The 8,412-nt window shown below is 24.9% G+C and overlaps 1 long non-coding RNA gene across 1 annotated transcript; it reads right to left on the minus strand.

Moving 5' to 3' along the window:
• Nucleotides 1–5,825: 5,825 nt before the first annotated feature.
• On the minus strand, nucleotides 5,826–7,932 carry LOC138347763 (uncharacterized). Its single transcript, XR_011220294.1, has 2 exons — nucleotides 6,996–7,932; nucleotides 5,826–6,319 (listed from the first exon to the last, which is right to left on the minus strand). It is a non-coding gene; the product is annotated as an uncharacterized lncRNA (long non-coding RNA).
• Between the last annotated feature and the right edge of the window lie 480 nt (nucleotides 7,933–8,412).

Consider the following 8,412-nt stretch of genomic DNA (forward strand, 5'->3'; position numbering starts at 1 on the left):
ATATTTGGTTGTCCTTTTGTGTTTTCTTTATCACATAAACAATGATATTGTTGCTAATATAATATTTGATTATATATTTATTTTACATTATAATACATGTTATATAGTTATGGTTGAGAATAAATAAATTTATGTATTACTTTATATAACAAATAACTAATTTTTACACAATAAATTATCATCTAATCCATGGCTGCATTACTAATACGTATATCTCCGTGCATAACTATTTCAATCATGTATAATTCCAATTAGAAAATAATAATCAACCATACAATACTAGTTTGTTTTTTTTTTTTGGTTATCTTTCACATAAAACATAATAATATTGTTATAATAATGTTTGATTCATATATATTATTTTACATCATAACACATGTTATAATAGTTATAACAAGATTTGAATAACAATTTGAAGATCAAAAAATTTAATAAAGAATAGTTTTCAAAGGAAAAACTAGTCATTCTACTCTTGTTTTGAAGCTATTATTATTTCAAGTATGGGAATTTTTTTTCAAGTATGGGATATTTATATGTTAGGTGACTAATGACGAGTACATTATTAATTAAAAAATATAACGAAATAATACTGATCTATTAAGAATAATCACAAGTATTTTGACTCTTTTCTCTTCTTAAAAAAATGTAGGACCTATTTTTTGCTCCAAGGAAATATAAGACTTTATTTTTATGGAGGGGATAAAGTAATTGGAGTCAAATAAGAACGTTTACCAAATTCTTTATTTTTTAAAAAAAAATTCTATTTGCTTTTATTTGTTTTGATTTTATATATTCTTTTAAAATTAATGTGATAATAATCAATATAAATTAATTTATTATAATATCTATATTAATTTATATTTTATTTTTAATTTTGAAAAAAATTAAAAAAAAATAGAGAACTACTACTAAAGAGCAATACATGGGGAAAGATCTTAATAAATGCTAAAATGAAAAAAATGAAGTGAAAAATTATTTTCAATACAGTGAAAAAAGGATCTAATATTATATTTAATTTTAACTGTTACTTTGATTTGTTTACTTTCAAGCGATTCTTTTATCAAATAAATTAAATATTTTAATTGCCCCCGAAAGAAGTTAACAATTTTTTAAATTTTATTAGTTGAAAAATCAAAATCCCTCACCTAATACAATCGAAGGTCCATAATGGTAAGTAAAGTTGAATAACATAAAGAACTAAAATTAGAATATTACATTAACTACACAAAGTATTAAAAATGTTATTTTGTTAATTTTATAAATTTCCTTGTGAACAAAGAAAGGGTCCACTTGTATTATGTATAGCTCGTGTTGTGTGACCAAAGGAAAAAAACAGTGACCCATTTAATTTTTTTTATTAATACTAATCCCTATTAATTAATTAATTAATTAATAAAGAAAAGAAGCCACCCTCGTGTTCTTTGTTATCATATTCGTATTGAGAAAAAGTATCTCTTTCATATAATTAATCTAAATAAATAGTATTTTTTATATAATCGAAAGGATATTTTTTAAAAAAAGTTCTTTATTTAGCTGTGTAGCTTCTTAATATATCAGTAAGAAAATTACATTAAGTAGATATTATTCAATTAAAAACAAGTTAGTGTTAACACCTAGATTAATTATTGTTTAAAATAAGTTTTTTTTTAAATAAAATATTTTTAAATTTAATCATCACGTAATATGAACCGGGAGAGTATTATAAGCCATAATGATTCTCCGATTCAAATTATTAGGATTTTTTTTTTAAGGCAATGTGTTTGACTCTTTATTCACTAATTTCTTTGTTTTAATTTATTTATGTCTTTTTCACCTGTTTTAATATGAATACTTCAATATTTTTTTTCTAATTTCAACTTTTCACATGGCATATTTAAGATTTAATTTTTTTTAATATATTTAAAAATATTTTTAATTTAAGATGATAATATTGATGTTAAATTAAAATAATTTTTTTTATGTGTGGTTGCGTCACCAAGCAAACATCACTATGTTCCTTTGCTGAGGTGGATGGCTATGTTTAGTTTTTGGTTATTATACTTCCTTTGTCCTTATTAATATAAAATAATAAATATTAGTATTATTTTGATTAAATATATAAAATTTATGTTTAAAATTTAAATGGTGATATATCATTCAAAAAATTAAAATTATTTTAATATAAAATATATTACTTTCTTAAAATAGACAAAAAAACATTACCACCCAAAATGAAATAAAGGAAGTACTTTATGATAGGTGTGGTCTACTTTAAAGTTTTAAAAAATATATATATTAAAAGGGAAATAGAAGAATTTATGTGAAAGTTACTCCCACAATAAGCGGAAAAGAAGGGGAATGTTTCTATAATTTCAATTGGAGATTTTGATCCACTTCTCATCATAATTATTTCCCTTTGAGATACATTTAGGTGTCGTTTGGTTTGAAATAAGTTTTTTCACGATAGGTTAATCTAGATTAATTATTATGGGATAACTTATTTCATCATGTATATGGATAACTTATTTTATCACTATAATATAAATAATGGAATAAGTTAATTCAAATATTGTAACCAAATAACATAATTTTTTTATCTCATCACTATGATTAATAATTTATCAATCATAGATTAATTTTAGAACAAATTTTAAATAAATATTCAAATATATGTACATTTATGAAATTTGATTTGATTTTAAAATTTTATTTTCAATCAGTTTTTGAGACATATTTTACTTTCCCTCACAAAACTTCAATTGGTTTCACAAGTAAAATGTATGTTCAAACACAACAGTAAGTTTCAAAAATCACAACTTTAAAAAATCAATTTCAACCTTCACGCTCTAATTTCAAAGTTTATAATTGAAGGGAAGTTTACTCTCTATGTAGCTGATATTGGTTGATTATCTTACTAAAAGTAGATATCTCTTATTACTTATCCACCTTACTAAATCAAGAAAACATTATTTAAAATTTTCCTATATTACCGTTTGTAATTAATTATTTTCAAAAGTTTTTACATTGTTTGTAAAATTTTCAAAAAAAAATTTAAGAGGTAAATTGGTAAAACTATTTTCTTGTTTCATGATTTCTTAATATGTGTGTTAAAAAATGACTAACTAATATGAGATGGAGGAAGTAACCTATTTTACACAAAAATTTGTTGCTTCATTCCAACATATATATATATATATATATATATATATATATATATATATATATATATATATATATATTTCCTTGATGATAAAAATGTCCAGCAGGTTTACTAGTGAAATTTCAATGTCTTTTCATACTTGTTAGTGTTGACATCTAAATTTTAATCCTCCTCGATAATAATTAATTTTTGAGTTTCTTAATTTCTTAACGAGTTGAAATAGTCGACTTTATAAGATTCAAATGATTTTTAAGTCACTTTAAAGTGTATTTAGGCGACTTTTTGATAGCTTTTAAGTGACGAATATTCTTATATGTTTTTTTTTACAGTTTGTTTATTTTATGAAATATTCAAAAATTCGTCGCAAAAGATTTTAGTTATACTTAACGCTTTATTAAATAAGTTTTAGTGACTTGTAGTTCGAATCCTTAGCATAGTTTTTATTTTGTTGTAGATAAGTAATACATATGTTTTATAATTATGTGTATTTTAAATAGTCAAAAATCATATCAAAAACAATTTTGAGTTTTACTTATTTGAATAAATTAAACTTCGGTTAAACTAGTAGCGCACAGTTTTAAGTCCTTAGTTATACTTAGGTTAACTATTTTACCTTGTGAAAGTTAAGAAGCTCGTAAATTAATTAATATCGATTCAATTTTTTTAAAACTTAAGTCGAATTTGATAATTGACTCAATTTGGTCAACTTTTAATTGTGGTTATAATTGCAATCCAACAGTCATATCTGCAATTGCAAAATTGGCCCACCTGTCGTACCCAATTTTAATCCAAAACCTTCCCAACAATACCCACAAAATCCCCCATTCGTAAATTAGGTATATAGCATATTATGTAGTCATATTCTCAAGTTATGGCATAAGAGTTTGATTTTCATTCTATAGCATTTAATATATCAACTTATAGCATTTCTTTAAATTAAAATACTGTAAATATTTATTCTAAATAGGATGAAAAATAAAATTAAAAAATGAATAATTAAAATTGGATAATTTCCTTGAATTTAGTTACTGTTATTAACTGATAACAAAATTTGCACCTTTTAAGGGATTTTAAAATATATTAATTATAGATATGCACCTTAATTATCTCAATCCGTTTTTAATGGTAATTATTTTTGATTTTTTATCCTTAAAAAATTGTATTCTGTTATCTTTCTTCCCATAAACGTGTATCTTTTTTTTTCGGAAATTGAACTATATTCATATATTCGAATTCTGTCATATTTTATCGTTTTTTTTTTGGAAAAACAATTAAAATTGAAGGTTGAAAAAGTTTAGATTTGATTTGATGTAGAAAATTGTGTCAATTTTAATTAAACATGGTGGCAAATGGAATTCATCAGGTTACTTTTTTTTTAATATTTTATTAATGTGTCGTATCTTTTTCCCCACGTTATATTGCATATGTTAAATTGCATGTTATATTGCATATGTTAAATTCCCATGTTATATTGCATATGTTCTGCTTTTTATAGCCTCAAGAATTTCAAAAATGCTTATGCCATTCCTGTCGAGCGTACATGGGATATACCAAGTTATATTTCAGATCCTAAATTGATGCCGCCTGGTCCAAAAAGAGCAGCAGAAAGACCCAAACTTGAACGGCGGAAGGGGTTCGCAAATGTGAAATTCAAGAAGACAAAAAGCACATGTAGTAGATGTCATCAGGTTGGACACAATAGCAAGACTTAATCAAATTATCCTGTACAAAAACAATGATGTCGTAATGTTAAATCTGTGTTTTTGAGGCATTACATTGTTATAAAATGTTTTTTTATTGAATAATATTACTTTTCATACAAATGTCATACATTGTATATACAACTGTTCATATATTGACATATGTTAACAATAATAATTCATATAATCATATAACATTTATTCAGTTATTGCATTCATAATGGGGACTACATACAAAATTTATACATTTATACAAATTCAATACTTGCATATAAAAAATAATGTATGTTTATGTTATACATATTAAATTATAATATGTCATAATTCATACAGTTTTCATACATTATTCATACCAGTAATATACATACAATTTGTTTCTGTTTGTATTGTGAAAAATATATTTTATAATTTGTCATAATTCATACATTTTTCATACAGTATTCATACCAGTAATATAATTAATATTTGTTTCTGTTTGTATTTGAAAGTGTATAATATTCATCCAAAACAAATTTATGAAATAATTTAACATTACTATGTACTATATATCAAATTTTAATATGACATTCATAATTCATATGATTTTCATACATGATTCATACAATGTTCATATATGTTAAAGTGAGACACATTTAGTAATAATCAGTAATAATTTATATAAAACCATCAGTAGTCATAATAAAAATACAAACAGAAACAAATTGAATGTATATTACTGGTATGAATAATGTATGCAAGATGGTGATACACATTTATTAATGTATAATTGTATGATATAATTCATATAATATTCATACCAGTAATATAATTAATATCCCTTTCTGTTTGTATTTGAAAGTGTATAGTATTCATGCAAAACAAATTTATGGAATAATTTAACATTACTATGTACTATATATCAAATTTTAATATGACATTCATAATTCATATGATTTTCATACATGATTCGTACAGTGTTCATATATGTTAAAGTGAGACACATTTAGTAATAATCAATAGTAATTTATATAAAACCATCAGAATAGTCATAATAAAAAAAACTGGAAAAATACATAAATTGTTCATAAGTTAAAAAAAAAACAAGTCATTCAAATAAATGTACATTGTGCCATGAAGATTTCTACTTCCTGATACGGAATTTTGGAGTACGATAATTGGGAGTGTCCATAACTTGTTCTTAATGAGTTCGAGGTCCACCCTTCTTGATAGCAACTATTCCTGTAACTTCACTTTCACTGATTGCGCCTTCATCATTCTTTGATTTTCCATAATGCCAAAGTCATCCCTAACATTTTCATTCCCCATTATAAATAAGTGTCTCAACAATTGACATTGGATTTTAATGTGATGCGAATTATAAAAAAATCCAAAAGGTGTTTCATCTAGGAATTGTTGAAACTTATCTTGACCTAAAAAGGTCAACAAATCCGCACACATTCATGTTAATACATGAAGACAAATGTGTTTGTGTCTTCTTCTCCTAAAAAATTGTAAAAATTAAATACATTAATCATACACATATTCATACACATGTAATACAAAACTAATACAGTGAATCATACATAATTCAAACAAACTTACAACATAATATTGAAAAATACATAATTCATACACATAGTATACAAAACATAATGCAGTAAATCATACACAATTCAAACAAACTTACAACATAATATTGAAAAATACATAATTCATACACATAGTATACAAAACATAATACAATATAATCATATCTTTCATACACAATATATTCAACACCAAAATATACAAATCAAAACATAAAGTATAACTAATTATGGATATTACTATTCAACAGTATCAAAAAACTTGATACAAAAAAATTTATACACAATTCATACACATTTCATATACACCGTGAATCATACAGTAAATCATACAAAATTCATACAGTAAATCATACACAATTCATACAGTTAATCATACACAATTCATACAGTGAATCATACATAAAAAATACATGTTTCAGCAATTGATATTGTAATATGAAGAGATCTGTAATTTCATACAATGAATCATACACAATTCATACATTAATTATTTACACAAAATTTATATTTTAACTATTTTATACCCAAATAACTGAAAATAAAAATAACAGAACATAAAAAAAAATTAAAAAATTAACTTTTACTAACCTTTGAACTTTTTTTGGGTTTAACTGTTTCTTCTTCTTCTTGTAAATGTGAAGTATCGATTTCAGATGCTCTTGATTTTTTGAATTTTGATTTTATCAACTCTTCCACAAAATCAGATTCAGAATCTGATGATTCCTCGATTTCTTTTCCTTTCCTCTTATTTTCTCTTTCTTTCGTCCTTTTCTCAGATTCATCTACATTTTTCTTTTCTTTTCCTTTTCTCTTCTTCTCGTTTTCCTTTGGATGTTTTTTTTTTCCTATTGTTGATTTCCCTGATCTAGATTTAACTTTAACAGATGAAGGTTGAGATTGTGTTTGTGATAAATTTTTTAAAGATGGAGCATGAAAATCGTCTGATTCAATCTTCTACTTTTTCTCGGGGTTTTGTTGCCTCTTTTCGACATTGTACGGTTTGTTTATCGAAAGAGTTGAAGATTTGAGTGCTAAAAATGAAGATTTGAATGCAAATATTTGAGAATTCTTGAAGAAGACTGTTAAGAGAGGAATGATTTTGGAAGAAAATTTGGTGAAAATAAATTAGGCGTGCGAATTATGGTGAAAAGTTTTGATAGGCGTGCAGAGGTAATGATTTTGAAAAAGAGTTGGGGAATATAATTTTTTTTTAGATAACTTTTGCAATTCTTTGTCCCTTTCTCGTCTGTTCTCACAGCAGCAGAACAGGGGTAGCGAAATCGTCTTAAAAGCGGTGAGATCGATCCACGTGGACGATTGAGTCAATCAAAGCCGTTCATTCCCCTATCCTCTTGGACTCTTGTTACATCCAAAAGGGAAAAGGGATTTGAATTTTGGAGTACGTTATGGGATTCTCAATTTTGCCTCGAATTTCTTCAAGATTCACCGATTTATCCTTCAAAATTGTGACCTAATTCCTCGGCTATTTAAACATCTGTTCGTTTTGGAATGAGCTCTGTTTTCATCCTTAGAGTTGATGGAATGTTGTAGAGTTTTATAGTCAATGTCTCTACTCTTTTGCTTTTTGTTGTTAGTACTTATCTTTCAATTATGAATCATTTGGTATAAAGTGTAACACTGCTTCTTTTTTTTTTTGGCTTTAGCTAAGTTAAAACTGAACATTGTAATAGGTATATTAATTTGAACGAATGTTTGTTTTTAAACACTTGTAGTGGTTCATTCATTAATATTATTACATGTTGGTTATCTTAAAATGGGAGGTAGAAATATATAACTACTAAGTGACATAATCTCTCTTAGGATTTGGTCATTTTATCGCCGTTATTTTCCAATATGATGACTACTATCTCATCTAATTTTCTTGTTGCGTTGTGCCTCCATTTGTTTTTTTTGAAATGAGATCTTGTTAATATAAGTTACATGACTCCCTTTGCCTTTGAGTATCATGATACATTTCTTATTGTTAATGGTCACTTGAATTTCA

The sequence above is a fragment of the Solanum lycopersicum genome, chromosome 3 (genome assembly GCF_036512215.1).
Source record: "Solanum lycopersicum chromosome 3, SLM_r2.1".
Taxonomy (NCBI): Eukaryota; Viridiplantae; Streptophyta; class Magnoliopsida; order Solanales; family Solanaceae; genus Solanum; species Solanum lycopersicum.